General features: G+C 39.9%; 1 protein-coding gene across 4 annotated transcripts in view; it reads left to right on the top strand.

The window, feature by feature from the left end:
* ST3GAL6 (ST3 beta-galactoside alpha-2,3-sialyltransferase 6) overlaps nucleotides 1–19703 on the top strand; it is an 85901-nt gene that overhangs the window by 13845 nt on the left and 52353 nt on the right. For all 4 annotated transcript variants that reach the window (XM_052649191.1, XM_052649267.1, XM_052649124.1 and 1 more), the window contains exon 2: nucleotides 8430–8582. The gene's annotated coding sequence lies outside the window, so the exon portion shown is untranslated. The remainder of the gene's footprint in view (nucleotides 1–8429; nucleotides 8583–19703) is intronic.

A 19703-nucleotide genomic window follows, 5' to 3' on the forward strand; every position in this document is an offset into this window, starting at 1 on the left:
GCTTTGCCCTTCTTTCGTACTCTTACTTCAGGACCCAGTGGTTTGCTGGGGACATTTGTCTGGAATGCTCTCGGCACAGACTCGCCCTTCACCTTACATGTTCACAGCCTAGCGTGGTTGCAGAGGGCAGGTGCCTCTCACGGCCCCTGCTTTCTGTTCAGAAGTCACTACTTACTGCTAGTAACACCAGGGGAGGTCACCAGACATTCAGAAAAATCACAAAGGTGGGAAAGTTTGAAAAGTTTAAGCAGTTCTCCTTCTGCTTTCTGGCCGGTCGCTGATTCTTATTCTCTTTATAACTCGTTTCTATTGCTCATGCAATATATTTTGCCCTTTGAGGGGGAATGCAAAAAAGCTGCATGTTTTAGGCTTCTACGTTTTTCCTATAAGATACATATTCCTTAACTGAAAAACGAGAAAGTAGGGCACTTTGAAGTTATGGTTTGGAAAAGGAAATGGCAACCCACACCTGTATGCTTGCCTGAAAAATCTCCTGGACAGAGGAGCCTGGTGAGCTGCAGTCCAGGGGGTCTCTAAGAGTCGGACACGACTGGGCAACTAAGCACGAAGCTATAGTTAAGAGGTCAGCATGGGGCAAAGGTTATGTTTGGTATGTCTGTGTTTTTGTGGACTTGCCTTTGGAGCATCTGTGCTCTCAGACAGTTTTTTTTTTCCCCTGAGATTTTGTGCCATGTGATAGGATGGGCAATAGGTATCTGTGTTGGATGGATAAATGGATAATGGAACTTCTCCATTTGCTTGGCCAGTTTATTTCACTGAACTACTGGTAGGATGAATTTCAGTTGAGTTCCGAGCGGCCTCCTGAAGCCTAGGTAGGTTTTCCTAAGCCCAGGGGGATTTCTTGGACTGGAGACCAGGAATCTAGAAGTGATATCCCCTTGGCTCTGGCCTGTGAAATGTGCTAAAACATTTTGGCTAATTGTGACCGTGGAGCTGACTGCACGGTGATCCCCAGTGCACTGTAATTACTTCTTTCATTGGAAACCCAGCTTTGTTTACCTTCTTAGGAATGTTGAACACTTCCTTGAAAATCTGCTAAGAGAGGAAACATTTCTCCCCCGTCTCTTCAGAGAAAATACTCTTTTTTGAATTTCCTTTACATCTAGACTGGGTAGTTTGTTTATTTTTGGCTACACCTAGCCTTGTTGAATCATAGTTCTCAAGGACTGAACTTGGGCCACGGCAGTCAAAGTGCAGAGTGCTAACCATTGGGGCCACCAGGGAACTCCTGAGACTAGGTTATTTTAGCGTGTAAAGAATGCATCCATTAGTAAACATTTATTCATATTTTAAAACATCTACCTTTAGAGGTTTTCTCAGATTCTTTATAGGAAGTGATATTAAAGGTAGAGAAATGCCATTGATAAGTCTTCACTTATTTGTAGACTTGACTTCAGTTTAGGCTGGATAATAAACTTTGTTACAATATCCTTGAGCTAAACATTTCCATTAATGTAAATAGGTCATTGTGTATGGCCACACTGTTTGTGGGTCTAAAGACTTCAGGGTGAAAGACTTGGTATTTTATTACTTTGCTTCGTTGTCCACTTTATCCATCCTTGACTCTGGTACATGGGTGAAAGGTGAAGTCGCTCAGTCGTGTCCGACTCTTTGCGACCCTGTGGACTGTAGCCTACCAGGCTCCTGTGTTCATGGGATTCTCCAGGCAAGAATACTGGAGTGGGTTGCCATTTCCTTCTCCAGGGGATCTTGCCGACCCAGGGATTGAACCCGGGTATCCCGCATTGGATGCAGACGCTTTAACCTCTGAGCCACCAGGGAAGTCCCCTGGTACATGGGAGTACCTCCTAATTGCTCGATTCTAAAGAGAAATTTGATTATCTTTCTGTGGGGTAGTGCCTTGGATTATTTTCTGCCTAAAACACTGAACAAAGCATTCCAGGGAAACATTTGGTTTGTTTATCTACTTGCTCAAGCACTCAGAGTTTTCTGCCTAGTCAGTGTGGTTATCAGAAAAAGAAAGTGGTTATAAGAAGACTATTTTTTGCATACACTTTTTCTTCAATATGTTTTGTTTGTAACAGAATGATTATAGATTTACTTTACCTAGAAATGTATTTTCTCATTTAAAATACTATTAACTTTGTGTTTTCAAAGAGTCATCAGTTCAGTTCAGTTGCTCAGTCGTGTCCGACTCTTTGCAATCCCATGCACCACAGCATGCCAGGCCTCCCTGTCCATTACCAACTTCTGGAGTCCACCCAAACCCATGTCCATTGAGTTGGTGATGCCATCCAACCATCTTATCCTCTGTCAGCCCCTTCTCCTCCCACCTTCAATCTTTCCCAGCATCAGGGTTTTTTCAAATGAGTCAATTCTTCACATCAGGTGGCCAAAGTACTGGAGTTTCAGCTTCACCATCAGTCCTTCCAAAGAATATTCAGGACTGATTTCCTTTAGGATGGACTGTTTGGATCTCCTTGCAGTCCAAGGGACTCTCAAGAGTCTTCTCCAACACCACAGTTCAAAAGCATCAATTCTTCGGCACTCAGCTTTGTTTATAGTCCAACCCTCACATCCATATACAACTACTGGAAAAACCATAGCCTTGACTATACGGACCTTTGTTGGTAGCAATGTCTCTGCTTTTTAATATGCTGTCTAGGTTGGTCATAACTTTTCTTCCAAGGAGCAAGCGTTTTAATTTCACGGCTGCAGTCACCATCTGCAGTCATTTTGGAGCCCCCCCAAAATAAAGTCTGCTGCTGTTTCCCCATCTATTTGCAGTGAAGTAATGGGACCAGATGCCATGATCTTAGTTTTCTGAATGTTGAGCTTTAAGCCAACTTTTTCACTCCTCTTTCACTTTCATCAAGAGGCTCTTTAGTTCTTCACTTTCTGCCATAAGGGTGGTGTCATCTGCATATCTGAGGTTATTGATATTTCTCCCGACATTCTTGATTCCAGCTTGTGCTTCTTCCAGCTCAGCATTTCTCATGATGTATTCTGCATGTAAGTTAAATAAGCAGGGCGACAATATACAGCCCTGACATACTCCTTTTCCTATTTGGAACCAGTCTGTTGTTCCATGTCCAGTTGTAACTGTTGCTTCCTGACCTGCATACAGGTTTGTCAAGAGGCAGGTCAGGTGGTCTGGGATTCCCATCTCTTTCAGAATTTTTCACAGTTTGTGGTGATCCACACAGTCAGAGTCATACCTGGTATGTTAAATATCTAGGTATTTTTAAACAGCTTGAGTTATCAAATTTATGCTTAAGAAAAAAGACTATGTGGAAGTGAAATTTCAATTTTAAAGTGTTTCTAGCAGTTTGTAGGGATTCCCTGATAGTTCAGTTGGTAAAGAAACCACTTGCAATGCAGGAGATAACTGTTGCATTCCTGGGTTGGGAAGATACCCTGGAGAAGGGAAAGGCTACCCACTCCAGTATTCTGGCCTCCATGGGGTCGCAAAGAGTTGTTGGTAAGATTATCTTAGTAAACTCCTTTTTTTTAGATTGGAAAAAAAATATATTTGGCTCCAAAATGACATTTAGATCAGTAGTTCTCTGAAAACAGCTTAAATATCTGCTGATAGGGAATGGAAAGACTTGTGGTGCAATTGATTAATAGGATATGTACAGAATTTGAATGAATCAGACCTTTATGCATCAGTATGGATGGATCTCTGAGCCTGAATTGTAGAGTGAAAAAATTCAAATTTCAAAACATTCTGTATTTCGTATGTAAATGTTAAACCATTACTTAAAGCATTATCATATACCACATATGTATGTACGTGTATGTGAATAAAAAGTAGGCAAATTCATGATTGTGGTTGGATCCCAGAGAAAAAGAGGAGGGTAGAGAGAGGAACACAAATCTCCATTAAAAAAGAATCCCTGAGAAGATAATGGTTAATGGGTTTGTGAGCATATGGTATATTAACATTTGGACTTCTGTTAATGCTTCTGTAATGAAAAAATTTCATGTAATATTTCCTAGTGAAATAGGTTTCAATCTAGGAATCTTACATTTATCAAAACTCTGGGAATGAGACTGAAGATTTTCCAATACATCCATATTTCACTATGTCATTCTTTGAAAAATGAAAATTGGCATAATGAATCTTGAAGATGAGGAAGGCTTCAAGTTGATCTAGTTCCTGGAAAGACAGAGTAGCTGATGGGTTCAGAATAAATAGACCAGCAGCAGATTATCTCGCCCAACCCTGGCTCGACATCTAGCTTTGAGACACCCTGGACAAGTTAACGTCTCTATGCCTCTCAGTCTCCTCATTTACAAAATTAGAAAAACAGGCCCAACTCAGCACTGTTGTGAGGATTCTGTGAGTCCATGCATGTGGTAGGCATGCAACAAAGATTAGCTCTTACTTTCATGCTCACTTCTGTTAGCAGCAGCCTCAGTCACAAATGCCATTTCCTTTGCTGGGGATGCTTTTCATTTTTACCCTGATTTCATCTGTTTACTCCTCAGACGAGTTCTCTGTGAATTCTCTCAAATTCCTCTGAGGCTCCCTGCCCTCTCCTACCTAGGTGCCTTGTCAGATCACAGTTGTAATTTAATAATTGCTACATAATAATAACACCAAATAGTATTACTTAATAGTAATAACAACTGCTTGTTAATTTCTCCCTCTCTTCCTGGATTGTAAACTGATTTTCTTCTTCACTACTGTGTCTTTGGTGCCTGGAAGAAGGTCTGGCATTGGGAAATTGTTTTTTGTTTTGCTTTTTAAAATTGACTTTTGGCTGTGCTAGGTCTTCGTTGCTGCGCAGGGTTTTCTGCAGTTGTGGGGAGCGGGGGTTACTCCTCATTGCTTTTCGTGAGCTGCTCACTGAGGTGGCGCCTCTTGGTGTGGAGCACAGGCTCCAGGGCCCGTGGGCTTCAGTAGTTGCAGCTCCTGGTCTTTAGAGCACAGGCTCAACAGTTGAGACTCATGGGCTTAGTTGCTCCTCGACATGTGGGATCTTTATGGATCAGGGATCCAACCCATGCCTCCTGCATTGGCAGGCAGATTCTTCACCAGTGAAATACCAGGGAAGCCCAGAAATTGGTTATTGCCTAAATCAGCAAAGTTATAGTGAGGTGAAAACTTCCATAGTTAATTTTACCAGGAAATGAATTGACTCCCTTTGCGTAGAGGATTAATTTAGCTTGCATTTGGAAGTAAATCTAGGATTATATGATTTAATAAAAATATATATCACATGCATGATGGTTTCTTTGTAACAATAATTATAAGATACCCCAAGTTAAGATTAGCATCATATTTGTAATTTGACTTTGGAGGATCCTTTGATGGACGTTAAGCTGGAACATTTCCAGCACTTTAGCCTTAAGATTTGATATATGCTCTTCTGATTGTTTATCCTCAAGCTTACTCACTTTTTTCCTTTTAAAAATAGCAAAAGGGGAATTAAACAGGAAATGATGCTTCTCAGGAAGCAGAATAAGCTTACATTCATTCAGAATACACTGATGTAGTAAGTAGCTTGAGAAAAAGGGCTTTTGTAAATCAGATGGAATGTTACTTATAACTTTAAAGCAAACTATAAAACAATAAGCTCTTTGGAAAGGGGACTTACAGAGTAGGAGGAAAGACAGGAAGCTGGTTCCCTCTTAGCTGTGGGCTTATTTATTCTGGGAGAGAAACCTAAGAAGGATTTAAAATTTGAGGAAGGGCTGTGTGTTCAGATACTAGCATATTTCTCCAGGAAAGACGTCACTTAGGATTTTGAACTGATTAAAAGCCCAAGTTTCTTAGATAAGGAGGGAGCTAAGCAAAATGTGAGCAAGAAGGAAAGTTTCAAAGCATTGAAGGGGTTTTACCACCCAAATCGGGTGGAGGAGAGGTGAAATGTCAGGGCTTGGAAAAGAAGGCAGAGCCCTACATGGAAAAAGAAAACTACAAGTGTCGCCTTGGGAGTCTTCTGTCCGCATACCCTCACCTTTGGAGACACATGATTTTTAATACAGATCACTAGGAAAAAAAGTTTTAGCTGTGTTTTGCCTTATCTTACTTCTCTGTTAACTGTTGTATACGAAAATCATAAGTAACTGCATTTTAAATGCTGAGCATGCATTCATTCATTCACTGGGACACACTTACTTTGCCGAACTTGGAGTAAAATTGTCATTTTTTAATTCTTCTTTTTTTAATGGAAGTTAAAAAAAGTATTGTTTAAAATTGGGCAAAATTGGTTATTGCTTTAAAGTATCAGCTGGGGGGATATTGGAAGATACTAACCTATAGCTTTATTTATTTGTTTTTTTAAATTTGAAGGTGTGTGCCTGCAAAATTCCACTAATAACTACTTAATATGTAAAATTTATTAATCATCTGCCCCCAAATCAGGGTTGGAGAGTACTTTTGAAGTCATGTTGTTAGAAAACTTTGGGAAATACTAGTTTAAGTAACATTCTAACACTTGTAACCACACTGCATTAACATGGACATCACCTGGGAGCTTGTAAGAAATGCAGAATCTCATGACCCCCTGACCTTCTGATAGGAAGATGCTCAGGTGATGATGATGGACATTAAAGTTTTTTAAGGAGTACTATACAAATCCATCCCAAGCAGTTTTTTAAAACAGAGTATCTTTAGTAACCAGTGACTCATTGTCCAGAAATGAAACCTGTATTATCTTTAGGTAACCTAAGCATGTCCATTCCTTGAATTTTTCATTCACTGGCCTTGGCTTAACCCCGCTGGCCTTCAGAACCAGGCTATGTCTCTTTTTCATGAAGGTCATTCAGACTTGAAAATGGCCATCTTGTTTGCCTTCCATGATTTAAGCTTCTCCAGGTGTAACTAAATCCCCATCCTCTAGCTATTCCTGGTATGACATTGTTTGAGGTTTCTTTCTTAACCTTCCAGCTTCAGATTTTTGATCACTTCTTGACTTTAGCATATAGTAACTATCATAGGTTGAAGACGATAGAAACCCAGGAGTTGTGCTTTCTATACATTTAGGGAGAATGATTCTGAGGTGCAAGTTTATCATTATCCGCAATTTCCATAGGTTCAAAATTCTGTCTTATGGTGGAGACTTCTATTATCATGGAATTAGAATAGAATAGAATGGTGGTTGTTTAGTTGCTAAGTTGTGTCTGACTCTTGCAAACCATGGACAGTAGCCTGCCAGTCTCCTTTATCCATGGGATTTTCCAGGCAAGAGTACTGGAGGCAAGAGATCCAGGGGATCTTTCCGACCCAGGGATTAAACCCTAGTCTCCTGCACTGCAGGCATATTCTTTACCAACTGAGCTTACTAGGGAATTCCCTAATAGAATAGAATAGAAGTCTTCTATTATAATTGCCACTAAAGATCACCACTTTGCCTTTGTTCTAATTTCTAAATTCACAAACTGCTTAGCACTTCACAAGTGAAATGTATATTGAAATATATGAAAATAACCATTTTCTGTTTCTCCATAAATTTTGAACTTTAGAGAAAAAAAAATCCCATGCAGTCCACAACTCAGCATATCAACTGATTCCTGTTTTCTCTGTCTTGCAGTCATGTGTCACCACACATACATCTCACGTATGGAAATGTACTCAGCTTTTTAAAACTTTCTTTATTTGGTAGACTCTAAATATTTTTCATGTAACTCTATGATTTTCATAATTAAGTATAATCATTTTCTTATTGTAGGAATTAGAGTCATAAATGAGTTCTGAAATAAATATTTGCCCTATTTTTAGTGGTTTTGTTTTTGATATTTGTTTCCTAAGAGTTTTTATTAAAAAAAAACAAACACTTTCTACTAACACAAGAAATACAGAACATGCAGGGTTTTATGTTTTATTTGTTTCTGTATCAGAGTTTTTAGTCTTGTGTAAGAAAAATGGTAGCAGGAGCAATTTGAGATTTTTTTTTTCTTCCAAAGTTTTTTGGAGAAAGTAGCCTACCACCCATTGTTAAAGGAGTTGCAGTTGTCACTAATTTCCCACCCTTCCTTCTGGATAGTTTTGTTCTTGATCTCTCCTCATTCTCCTGTCTCCCTCCCTCCCCTTGCTCTTCAGAGAGTTTTCCAGCAGCTCCTTCTCTCACCTCTGCACTGAACAATAAAGCTGTGTGTATGTGTAGAGAGGAGCTGAAAAAGGAGACAGATGGTTCTTTCATTACTAGGTTGCTTTGGATTAATTGAGTTGGATCTGTTATTTTTTTCAAGGAGACTGAGCTGGATCCCGTGGATAACCAGTCGTGAGCTACAGCATGTAGTACATGCAGGCAGTTTTGCTGCTGGATTTCTTTGTTTTTGGTAATCACGTCATCCTGTGCAGAATTTAGGGAGGGGCCTGTAGTGACTTTACTAAAGTAGTGTTTTCATTAGGACTTTTCTTTTTAATGGCTTAAGATTTTTCTTGGGTTGCTGAGCCATCCTTGTAAGCATGTTGAATTTGTGTTTTGTTTCAGCACTTGGAAGTGAAGAAGCAGCACAACCTCTTATCTTGGATAATTTCTAGTGGACAAGATAGCAGCAGCCTCCTGGGCCTCCGGCGCCCTTACTGCATTCTACACCCTCAAGAACAGAGAGGACCTCTGGGAAACAGGTTCCTAAAAGTGTAGGTGAGTAAAAGCACCAGGACTGTCATCTCAGACTTCTTAGATGTTTGAACACTTGAAATGTTCTGACACAATTCTTATACAGTTTAAACTGACTTTATTGGTGTATAATTGCTTTACAATGTTGTATTAGTTTCTGCTTTAATAACAAAGTGATCCAACCACATGTCTACATATATCCTGCTTTTGTTGAACCTCCCTCTCACCAGACTCTCCATTCTACCCCACCCTCCATCCCACCCCTCCAGGTCAGCACTGAGCACCAAGCTGAGCTCCCTGTGCTTTACAACAGTTTTATGCTGGCTGGTGACTTTAAAATAACCTCTCCTTCTCTGTATATAGCTACCTGTTAATTTATCTCTTACTAGTTTAACATGCAGCCAGAGGGCCTTTGAAACTATGTTATTATGTAACCAATGACTCTTTCAGTTCAGTTCCGTCCAGTCGCTCAGTCGTGTCTGACCCTTTGCGACTCCATGGACTGTAGCACTCCAGCCCTGCCTGTCCATCACCACCTCCTGGAGTTTACTCAGACTCCTGTCGATTGAGTCAGGGATGCCATCCAACCATCTCATCCTGATATCCCCTTCTCCTCCTGGCTTCAATCTTTCCCAGCATCAAGGTCTTTTCAAATGAGTCAGTTCTTTAGCATATCCCAAAATTGAGCTATGAAAGCTTTAGTTATTATTTTTATTCTCAATCTTAATGGCCTTCTTTGGGACTGTTCTAAACCAACATCAAAGTGAAAGAATAAGTAAACTGAAGTTACAACTGGAACATTATGTGCATCACAAGTGCTGTTCACCAGCTATGTTAGAATGAACTCTAGTTCCCTCTCTGCCTTTATGCTACAATTAATAATATTCACTGAAGTATTTTAATATAGTTTGTAGGCATGTTCTCCTTACATTCCCAGAATCTCATGTACAAATATACACCAATTTATAAATTTATTCTGAGAAAGCTCTGGAGCTCAAATGTCTACTAGGAGTTAGCTCTATGTTTTACCCATGAATCCATCATCTTTCTGATACGTTGAGATTTGTCAGAGAACTATTATTCATCTAGCAAATTTGTCATCACTTTGTTTACAAACCATTTTGGATGGACACTTATTGACTGACAGCATTGTGCTTTATGGGTGCTGGGGAGTTTGGGCATTTACAGTGGTTTGGGGATTTAGTCCTTGGGAATCTCTTGAGATCTTCATTGTTCACACCAGAATTATGAGTGGATTCAAAGCCTATCCCTTATGTCCCAAGCCACTGGGCTTGCAGAACTCTTGAGCATCGTGAACATAGGCTGGAGGTAGGGCTGGGTCTTCAGTTTCTTACTGCCCGAATATTTATGTTTGGCTACATTGGGTCTTCATTGCTGCATTCGGGCTTTCTGTAGTTACACTGAGCGGGGGCTACTCTCTAGGTTTCTCATTGCAACGGCGTCTCTAGAGCACAAAGGCTCAACAGTTGTGTCTCATGGGCTTAGTAACCTCAAAGCATGTGGAGTCTTCCTGGAGCAGGGATCGAACCTGTGTCCCCTGCACTGGCAGGTGATTCTTAACCATTGGACCAGCAGGAAAGTCCCAGAAGCATCTTAACTGAATGAAATCTGGGCTTTAAAGGGCTTCCCTTGTGGCTCAGTGGTAAAGAATCCATCTGCAGTGCAGGAGACAAGGGTTCAATCACTGAGTCAGGAAGATCCCCTGGAAAAGGAAATGGCAACACACTCCAGTATTCTTGTCTGGAGAATTCCATGGACAGAGGAGCCTGGCGGGCTACAGTCCATGGGGTCTGAAGAGTCGGACACTACTTAGCAACTAAACCACCACTGCTGGGCTGTAATCATCTTGGTGATTTGTGGAACTGCCTTTCCTGTCTATCTATATATCTCCTTCCATCAAGAAGATGGAAATATTTTGAGTCTTTATAGCCTAACAGTGAAGAGCAGAGGTTCTGGTGTGTGCCTGGGTTCAAATTCCAGCACTGCCACTTGCCGCTTGAGCATCTGTAGGCACATTATAACTGCTCTGTGCTTTAGTGTCTTCGTCTGTATGATAGGGATGGCCTTTAAGAAAGGATTAAGTGAGTTATATACACAAAGCAATTGGCTTTATTGCCCTCTGTTGCGTTGTTTCTTCTTCTTTCTCCATTCCCAGTCTAAGGCTGACAGATATTCAGCTCTTCATTCTTACCTTATTAGGATGAAGGTGTTATTGACCCCAGCATTTGCTTCTGAGCCTTGAACATAGTATTTGAATCCTCAACATTGTAATGGATCCAAATCAGAGTGTAAGATGAAAACTATTTTCCAAGTCAGATTATTTGTAAAGCTCTTGATTTCGTTTCTTGCTTCAAGACATAAATTTGATATGCTGACTACAAATCTAGGTTGTTTGGTTTTACTAGGGCTCGGAGCAGTTTTATTATGAAAAGCATAAAATGGTATGGCTTCTATAGCCAGAAATATGGTCTGAGTTTTGCTAATGAATTACTGTTATCTTAAATCCCTTTTTATTTTGTAAGCAGATGAGTAAGGCTTTCTCATACAGATACTTTGAAATGTTTAAATGGATGTAGAAATAATAGCTAGCATACAGTAATGGAAGCTTAATTTTTTTTTTTTTTTGGCTTTTGTTGTACAGTGTCATGAGGTCTGTAGTATATTTACAAGGATGCTATGAAGTTAGCTTTTTAGAGACATCTTGGTGTATGCGCAGCTGATACTTTATTACTTTATAAAGTAATATTTTAAGTTTAAATAATTATATAAATAATTATTTTTTAAATTTAAATTTATTTATTTTAATTAGAAGCTAATTACTTTACAATATTGTATTGGTTTTGCCATACATCAACATGAATCTGCCACGGGGGTACACGTGTTCCCAGTCCTGAATCCCCCTCCCACATCCCTCCCCATACCATCCCTCTGGGTCATCCCACTGCACCAGCCCAAAGCATCCTGTATCCTGCATCGAACCTAGACTGGCAATTCGTTTCTTATATGATATTATACATGTTTCAATGCCATTCTCCCAAATCATCCCACCCTCTCCCTCTCCCACAGAGTCCAAAAGACTGTTCTATACATCTGTGTCTCTTTTGCTGTCTGGCATACAGGGTTATCATTACCATCTGTCTAAATTCCATATATATCCGTTAGTATACTGTATTGGTGTTTTTCTTTCTGGCTTACTTCACTCTGTATAATCGGCTCCAGTTTCATCCACCTCATTAGAACTGATTCAAATGCATTCTTTTTAATGGCTGAGTAATACTCCATTGTGTATATGTACCACAGCTTTCTTATCCATTCATCTGCTGATGGACATCTAGGTTGCTTCCATGTCCTGGCTATTATAAACAGTGCTGCAGTGAACATAGGGGTATACATTTCTCTTTCAATTCTGGTTTCCTCTGTGTGTACGCCCAGCAGTGGGATTGCTGGTTCATAAGGCAGTTCTATTTCCAGTTTTTTAAGAAATCTCCACACTGTTCTCCATAGTGGCTGTACTAGTTTGCATCCCGACCAACAGTGTAAGAGGGTTCCCTTTTCTCCACACCCTTTCCAGCATTTATTGCTTGTAGACTTTTGGATCACAGCCATTCTGACTGGCATGAAATGGTACTTCATTGTGGTTTGGATTTGCATTTCTCTGATAATGAGTGATGTTGAGCATCTTTTCATGTGTTTGTTAGCCATCCGTATGTCTTCTTTAGAGAAATGTCTATTTAGTTCTTTGGCCCATTTGTTGATTGGGTTGTTTATTTTTCTGGAATTGAGCTGCAGAAGTTGCTTGTATATTTTTGAGATTAGTTGTTTGTCAGTTGCTTTTTTGCTGTTTTCTCCCATTCCAAAGGCTGTCTTTTCACCTTGCTTATAGTTTCCTTTGTTGTGCAGAAGCTTTTAATTTTAATTAGGCCCCATTTGTTTATTTTTGCTTTTATTTCCAATATTCTGGGAGGTGGGTCATAGAGGATCCTGCTGTGATTTATGTCGGAGAGTGTTTTGCCTATGTTCTCCTCTAAGAGTTTTATAGTTTCTGGTCTTACGTTTAGATCTTTAATTCATTTTGAGTTTATTTTTGTGTATGGTGTTAGAAAGTGCTCTAGTTTCATTCTTTTACAAGTGGTTGACCGGTTTTCCCAACACCACTTGTTAAAGAGATTGTCTTTTCTCCATTGTATATTCTTGCCTCCTTTATCAAAGATAAGGTGTCCATAGTTGCGTGGATTTATCTCTGGGCATTCTATTTTGTTCCATTGATCTGTATTTCTGTCTTTGTGCCAGTACCATACTGTCTTGACTGTGGCTTTGTAGTAGAGCCTGAAGTCAGGCAAGTTGATTTCCTCCAGTTCCATTCTTCTTTCTCAAGATTGCTTTGGCTATTCGAGGTTTTGTGTATTTCCATACAAATTGTGAAATTATTTGTTCTAGCTCTGTGAAAAATACCATTGGTAGCTTGATAGGGATTGCATTGAATCTATAGATTCCTTTGGGTAGTATACTCATTTTCACTATATTGATTCTTCTGATCCATGAACATGGTATATTTCCATCCATTAGTGTCCTCTTTGATTTCTTTCCCCAGTGTTTTATAGTTTTCTATATATAGGTCTTTAGTTTCTTTAGGTAGATATATTCCTAAGTATTTTATTCTTTTCGTTGCAATGGTGAATGGAATTGTTTCCTTAATTTCTCTTTCTATTTTCTCATTATTAGTGTATAGGAATGCAAGGGATTTCTGTGTGTTGATTTTATATCCTGCAATTTTACTATATTCATTGATTAGCTCTAGTAATTTTCTGGTGGAGTCTTCAGGGTTTTCTATGTAGAGGATCATGTCATCTGCAAACAGTGAGAGTTTTACTTCTTCTTTTCCAATTTGGAATCCTTTTATTTCTTTTTCTGCTCTGATTGCTGTGGCCAAAACTTCCAGAACTATGTTGAATAGTAGTGGTGAGAGTGGGCACCCTTGTCTTGTTCCTGACTTTAGGGGAAATGCTTTCAATTTTTCACCATTGAGGATAATGTTTGCTGTGGGTTTGCCATATATAGCTTTTATTATGTTGAGGTATGTTCCTTCTATTCCTGCTTTCTGGAGGGTTTTTATCATAAATGGATGTTGAATTTTGTCAAAGGCTTTCTCTGCATCTATTGAGATAATCATATGGCTTTTATTTTTCAATTTGTTAATGTGGTGTATTATATTGATTGATTTGTAGATATTGAAGAATCCTTGCATCTCTGGGATAAAGCCCATTGATTACTAGAATTTTGTTAAGGATTTTTGCATCGATGTTCATCAGTGATATTGGCCTGTAGTTTTCTTTTTTTGTGGCATCTTTGTCAGGTTTTGGTATTAGGGTGATGGTGGCCTCATAGAATGAGATTGGAAGTTTACCTTCCTCTGCAATTTTCTGGAAGAGTTTGAGGATAGGTGTTAGCTCTTCTCTAAATTTTTGGTAGAATGCAGCTGTGAAGCTGTCTGGACCTGGGCTTTTGTTTGCTGGAGGATTTCTGATTACATTTTCAATTTCCATGCTTGTGATGGTTCTGTTAAGAATTTCTATTTATTCCTGGTTCAGTTTTGGAAAGTTATACTTTTCTAAGACTTTGCCCATTTCTTCCACATTATCCATTTTATTGGCATATAATTGCTGATAGTAGTCTCTTATGATCCTTTGTATTTCTGTGTTGTCTGTTGTGATCTCTCCATTTTCATTTCTAATTTTATTGATTTGGTTTTTCTCCCTTTGTTTCTTGATGAGTCTGGCTAATGGTTTGTTAATTTTATTTATCCTTTCAAAGAACCAGCTTTTGGCTTTGTTGATTTTTGCTATGGTCTCTTTTGTTTCTTTTGCATTTATTTCTGCCTTATTTTTAAGATTTCTTTCCTTCTACTAACTCTGGGGTTCTCCATTTCTTCCTTTTCTAGTTGCTTTAGGTGTAGAGTTAGGTTATTTATTTGACTTTTTTCTTGTTTCTTGAGGTAAGCCTGTATTGCTATGAACCTTCCCCTTAGCACTGCATTTACAGTTTGGGTTTGGGTTGTTGTGTTTTCATTTTCATTCGTTTCGATGCATATTTGGATTTCTTTTCTGATTTCTTCTGTGATTTGTTGGTTATTCAGCAGTGTGTTGTTCAGCCTCCATATGTTGGCATTTTTAATAGTTTTTTTCCTGAAATTGAGATCTAGTCTTACTGCATTATGGTCAGAAAAGATGCTTGGAATGATTTCAGTTTTTTTGAATTTACCAAGGCTAGATTTATGGCCCAGGATGTGATCTATCCTATAGAAGGTTCCGTGTGCACTTGAGAAAAAGCTGAAATTCATTGTTTTGTGGTGAAATGTCCTATAGATATCAATTAGGTCTAACTGGTCTATTGTATCATTTAAAGTTTGTGTTTCTTTGTTAATTTTTTGTTTAGTTGATCTGTCTATAGTTGTGAGTGGGGTATTGAAGTCTCTCACTATTATTGGGTTATTGTTAATTTCCCCTTTCATACTTGTTAGCATTTGTCTTACATATTGTGGTCCTCCTATGTTGGGTGCATATATATTTATAATTGTTATGTCTTCTTCTTGGATTGATCCTTTGATCATTATGTAGTGTCCTTCTTTGTCTCCTTTCACAGCCTTTGTTTTAAAGTCTATTTTACCTGATATGACTGGTCTCTATTTGGTGTTCTCTTTTGGTCTCTATTTGCGTGGAATATCTTTTTCCAGCTCTTCACTTTCAGTCTGTATGTGTCCCTTGTTTTGAGGTGGGTCTCTTGTAGACAACATATATAGGGGTCTTGTTTTTTTATCCATTCAGCCAGTCTTTGTCTTTTGGTTGGGGCATTCAACCCATTTACATTTAAGGTAATTATTGATTATGACCAATAATTAGTATGATCAATAATAAGCATGATCCTGTTACCATTTACTTTATTGTTTTGGGTTCGAGTTTATACACTCTTTTTGTATTTCCTGTCTAGAGAATATCCTTTAGCATTTGTTGGAGAGCTGGTTTGGTGGTGCTGAATTCTCTCAGCTTTTGCCTGTCTGTGAAGCTTTTGATTTCTCCTTCATATTTGAATGAGATCCTTGCTGGGTACAGTAATCTGGGCTGTAGGTTATTTTCTTTCATCACTTTAAGTATGTCTTGCCAGTCCCTCCTGGCCTGAAGAGTTTCTATTGAAAGATCAGCTGTTATCCTTATGGGAATCCCCTTGTGTGTTATTTGTTGTTTTTCCCTTGCTGCTTTTAATATTTGTTCTTTGTGTTTGATCTTTGTTAATTTGATAAATATGTGTCTTGGGGTTTCTCACCTTGGGTTTATCCTGTTTTGGACTCTCTGGGTTTCTTGGACTTAGGTGATTATTTCCTTCCCCATTTTAGGGATGTTTTCAACTATTATCTCCTCAAGTATTTTCTCATGGTCTTTCTTTTGGTCTTCTTCTTCTGGGACTCCTATGATTTGAATGTTGGAGCATTTAATATTGTCCTGGTGGTCTCTGAGATTGTCCTCATTTCTTTTGATTTGTTTTTCTTTTTTCCTCTCTGATTCATTTATTTCTACCATTCTATCTTTTACTTCACTAATCCTATCTTCTGCCTCCATTATTCTACTATTTGTTGCCTCCAGAGTGTTTTTGATCTAATTTATTGCATTATTCATTATATATTGACTCTTTTTTATTTCTTCTAGGTCCTTGTTAAACCTTTCTTGCATCTTCTCAATCCTTGTCTCCAGGCTATTTATCTGTGATTCCATTTTGATTTCAAGATTTTGGATCATTTTCACTATCATTATTCAGAATTCTTTATCAGGTAGATTCCCTATCTCTTGCTCTTTTGTTTGGTTTGGTGGGCATTTATCCTGTTCCTTTACCTGCTGGGTATTCCTCTGTCTCTTCATTTTGTTTATATTGTTGCATTTGGGGTGGCCTTTGTATTCTGGCAGTCTGTGGAATTCTCTTTATTGCGGAGTTTCCTTGCTGTGCGTGGGGTTGTATCTGTGGCTTGTCAAGGTTTCTTGGTTAGGGAAGCTTGTGTTCTTGTGGGTGGAGCTGGATTTCTTCTCTCTGGAGTGCAATGAAGTATCTAGTAATGAGTTATGAGATGTCAATGGTTTTGGAGTAATTTTGGGCAGCCTGTATATTGAAGCTCAGGGTTGTGTTCCTGTGTTGCTGGAGAATTTGTGTGGTATGCCTTGCTCTGGAACTTGTTGGCCCTTGGGTGGTACTTGGTTTCAGTGTAGGTATGGAGGCGTTTGATGAGCTCCTATTGATTAATGTTTCCTGGAGTCAGGAGTTCTCTGCTGCTCTCAGGATTTGGACTTAAGCCTCCTGCTTCTGGTTTTCAGTCTTATTTTCACAGTAGTCTCAAGACTTCTCCATCTATACAGCACCAATGATAAAACATCTAGGTTAAAGATGAAAAGTTTCTCCACAGTGAGGGACACCCAGAGAGGTTCACAGAGTTACATGGAGAAGAGAAGAGGGAGAAGGGAGTTAGAGGTGACCTGAATGAGATGAGGTGGAATCAAAAGAGGAGAGAGCAAGCTAGCCAGTAATCACTTCCTTATGTGCGCTCCACAGTCTGGACCGCTCAGAGATGTTCACGGAGTTATATGGAGAAGAGAAGAAGTAGGAAGGAGACAGAGGTGGCCAGGAGGATAAAATGGGGGAATGAAAAGGAGAGAGACAGATCCAGCCAGTAATCAGTTCCCTAAGTGTTCTCCATCATCTGGAACACACAGAGATTCACAGAGTTGGGTAGAGAAGAGAAGGGGGAGGGAGGAAACCGAGGCGACCTGGGGGAGAAAAAGGAGAGTCCAAAGGAGGAGAGAGCAGTCAAACCAGTAATCTCGCTCCCAGGTAAAAATGGGTACTGAAGATTGGGTTCTTAAATGTACAAAATTGATAACAAACACCAAAGAGCAAAGATTAAAAATCTAGAGTAGAGGTTGGATTTTCAAAAATACAATATTAAAGAAAAGAAGAAAAAAAAAAGACACAAAAATTATTTAAAAAATATATATATATATGAAGTTTGCTTTAAAAAATAGGGTCTTTTTTGGAAAAGTAATAGGTTATAAAAATGAAAATTAAAGGAGTAATAGAGGACTTAAAAATTAAAAAAAGAAAAAAAAAGAATGATCGTAAAAATAGTAAAAATATATCTAGGACTTTCTCTGGTGTTGTGGGCAGTGTGGGGTCAGTTCATTTTCAGATAGTTCCTTGGTCCAGCTTATATTTCTCAAGATCTCTATGCCCCTTCCTATGTAGTCGGTACTAACGACAGGGTTTTAATCTATTGCACCTGTCACTTCCAAGGCAGTTCCCTCTGTTTTAGCTTCTTCTGTTTGCTGGTCTCTTCAGTGTCTGATTTCTGCCCTGACACAAGGAGGGCGATGGTGGACACTTTTTTTTTTTTAGGCTCACTTGTTCAGTCTCACTGTGGGGAGGGAGGGACGCTGCAAACAAATAACACTGGCGTGTGCTCGCAGTGTCTCAGCCACACTGGGCCTGCCCTCGCTCCCGGCGCGTGTACTCTCCCGGCCCACACAGCTCAGGATCTAGGTTGCTCCGCCGGGAACCGTCCGAGGCTGGCCCTGGGCTGCATGCACCTGCCAGGTCTAAGCCACTCAGGGTCAGGCACTCGGGTAGTCCTCAGAGGTGTAGACTCTGTTGGGCCTGCGTTTTGTGCCCTTCCCAGGACCGAGCAGCTCAGGTGATGAGGTGTTTGGCGAGCGTGGTCGCTGCAACTTATTGCCTCCCCTGTCCCTGCCACTTGGCTTTCTTGGTGTTCAACTGGTGCACCTTCTCAGGCGGATGATGACTGTCCAGAATCCCAAGAAGTCTTAGCAAAAAAGCCTGCTTGCAGTTTGGTAGATAATGTCTCTCTGGGGCTGCGATTGCCCTCTTCCGGCTCTGGCTGCCTGTCACCGGAGGGGGATGGTCTGCAGCCGGCTAATTCTGTTCAGTCCTTTGTTCTGTGCGCGGTCCTGGCGGTGTCTTAGGTTAGAGCTTCATGCGTGGTAGCTACCCCACAGTCTGGTTTGCTAGCCCAAGTTAGTTCTCTCAGATTGCCCTCGGGGCATTCAGGCCTGATCCTTACTCTAAGCACTGCAACCGGCGCCTCCCTGCCCAGCCCCCGCTTGCTAGTGGGAATGAAGGCGTCTGTGCTGCTTCTCCACTGGGGGAGTTACCGTTGGACTCATAATCTGTGGGTTTTAATTGTTGATTTTTCCTCCCCGTTATGTTGCCCTCTGTGCTTCCAAGGCTCACCACAGACTCGGCAGTGAGAGTGTTTCCTGGTGTTTGGAAACCTCTCTCTTATTAAGACTCCCTTCCTGGGACGGAGCTCCGTCCCTACCTCTTTTGTCTCTTTTTTGTCTTTTATATTTTTTCATACCTCTTTTCGAAGACAATGGGCTGCTTTTCTGGGTGCCTGATGTCCTCTGCCAGCATTCAGAAGTTATTTTGTGGAATTTACTCAGCGTTTAAATGTTCTTTTGATGAATTTGTGGGGGAGAAAGTGGTCTCCCTGTCCTATTCCTCCACCATCTTAGGACCTCCCCCTTTATTAGTTTTAAAAGAAGAATTAAAAACAAGATTAGGAAAGTCCTTATCATGTGCCAGACATTTTTCTAAGTGCCTTATATTTACAACTTACATAGCTCTATTAGGTACTATCTTTATTCCCATTTTACAGATGAGGTATAAAGAGGTTTAGAAACTTCCTAGGGTCGTATGACTAGACAGAGGTAGAACTGAAAGTCAACCCAGGGGTCTGATCACCACACAGGCAACTTTAACACCCAATTGTGCTGCTACCTACGAAGACTAAATTGTATGAGGAAGATGAGAAGGAAGATGGAAGAACCAAATTAAAGATTCTTAAATGCCAGGCTAAGTGATTTTATGTGTATTTGCCAGACAATGGAACGCCACTGAAGGTTTTCCTGTGGGGCAGGTGACAAAATGTGAGCTGGCCTTTGGGGAGTTTATGCCAGTGAGCATGTGGGCTGGTTTAAATGGGAGATACCTTAGAGATCATTGCTAGTGGTTTGAGAAGTAATGAGAGCATGGATTTAGGAACAGGACTGAGATAAGAGCTCGAGAACACCT

The sequence above is a fragment of the Budorcas taxicolor genome, chromosome 1 (genome assembly GCF_023091745.1).
Source record: "Budorcas taxicolor isolate Tak-1 chromosome 1, Takin1.1, whole genome shotgun sequence".
Lineage (NCBI taxonomy): Eukaryota > Metazoa > Chordata > Mammalia > Artiodactyla > Bovidae > Budorcas > Budorcas taxicolor.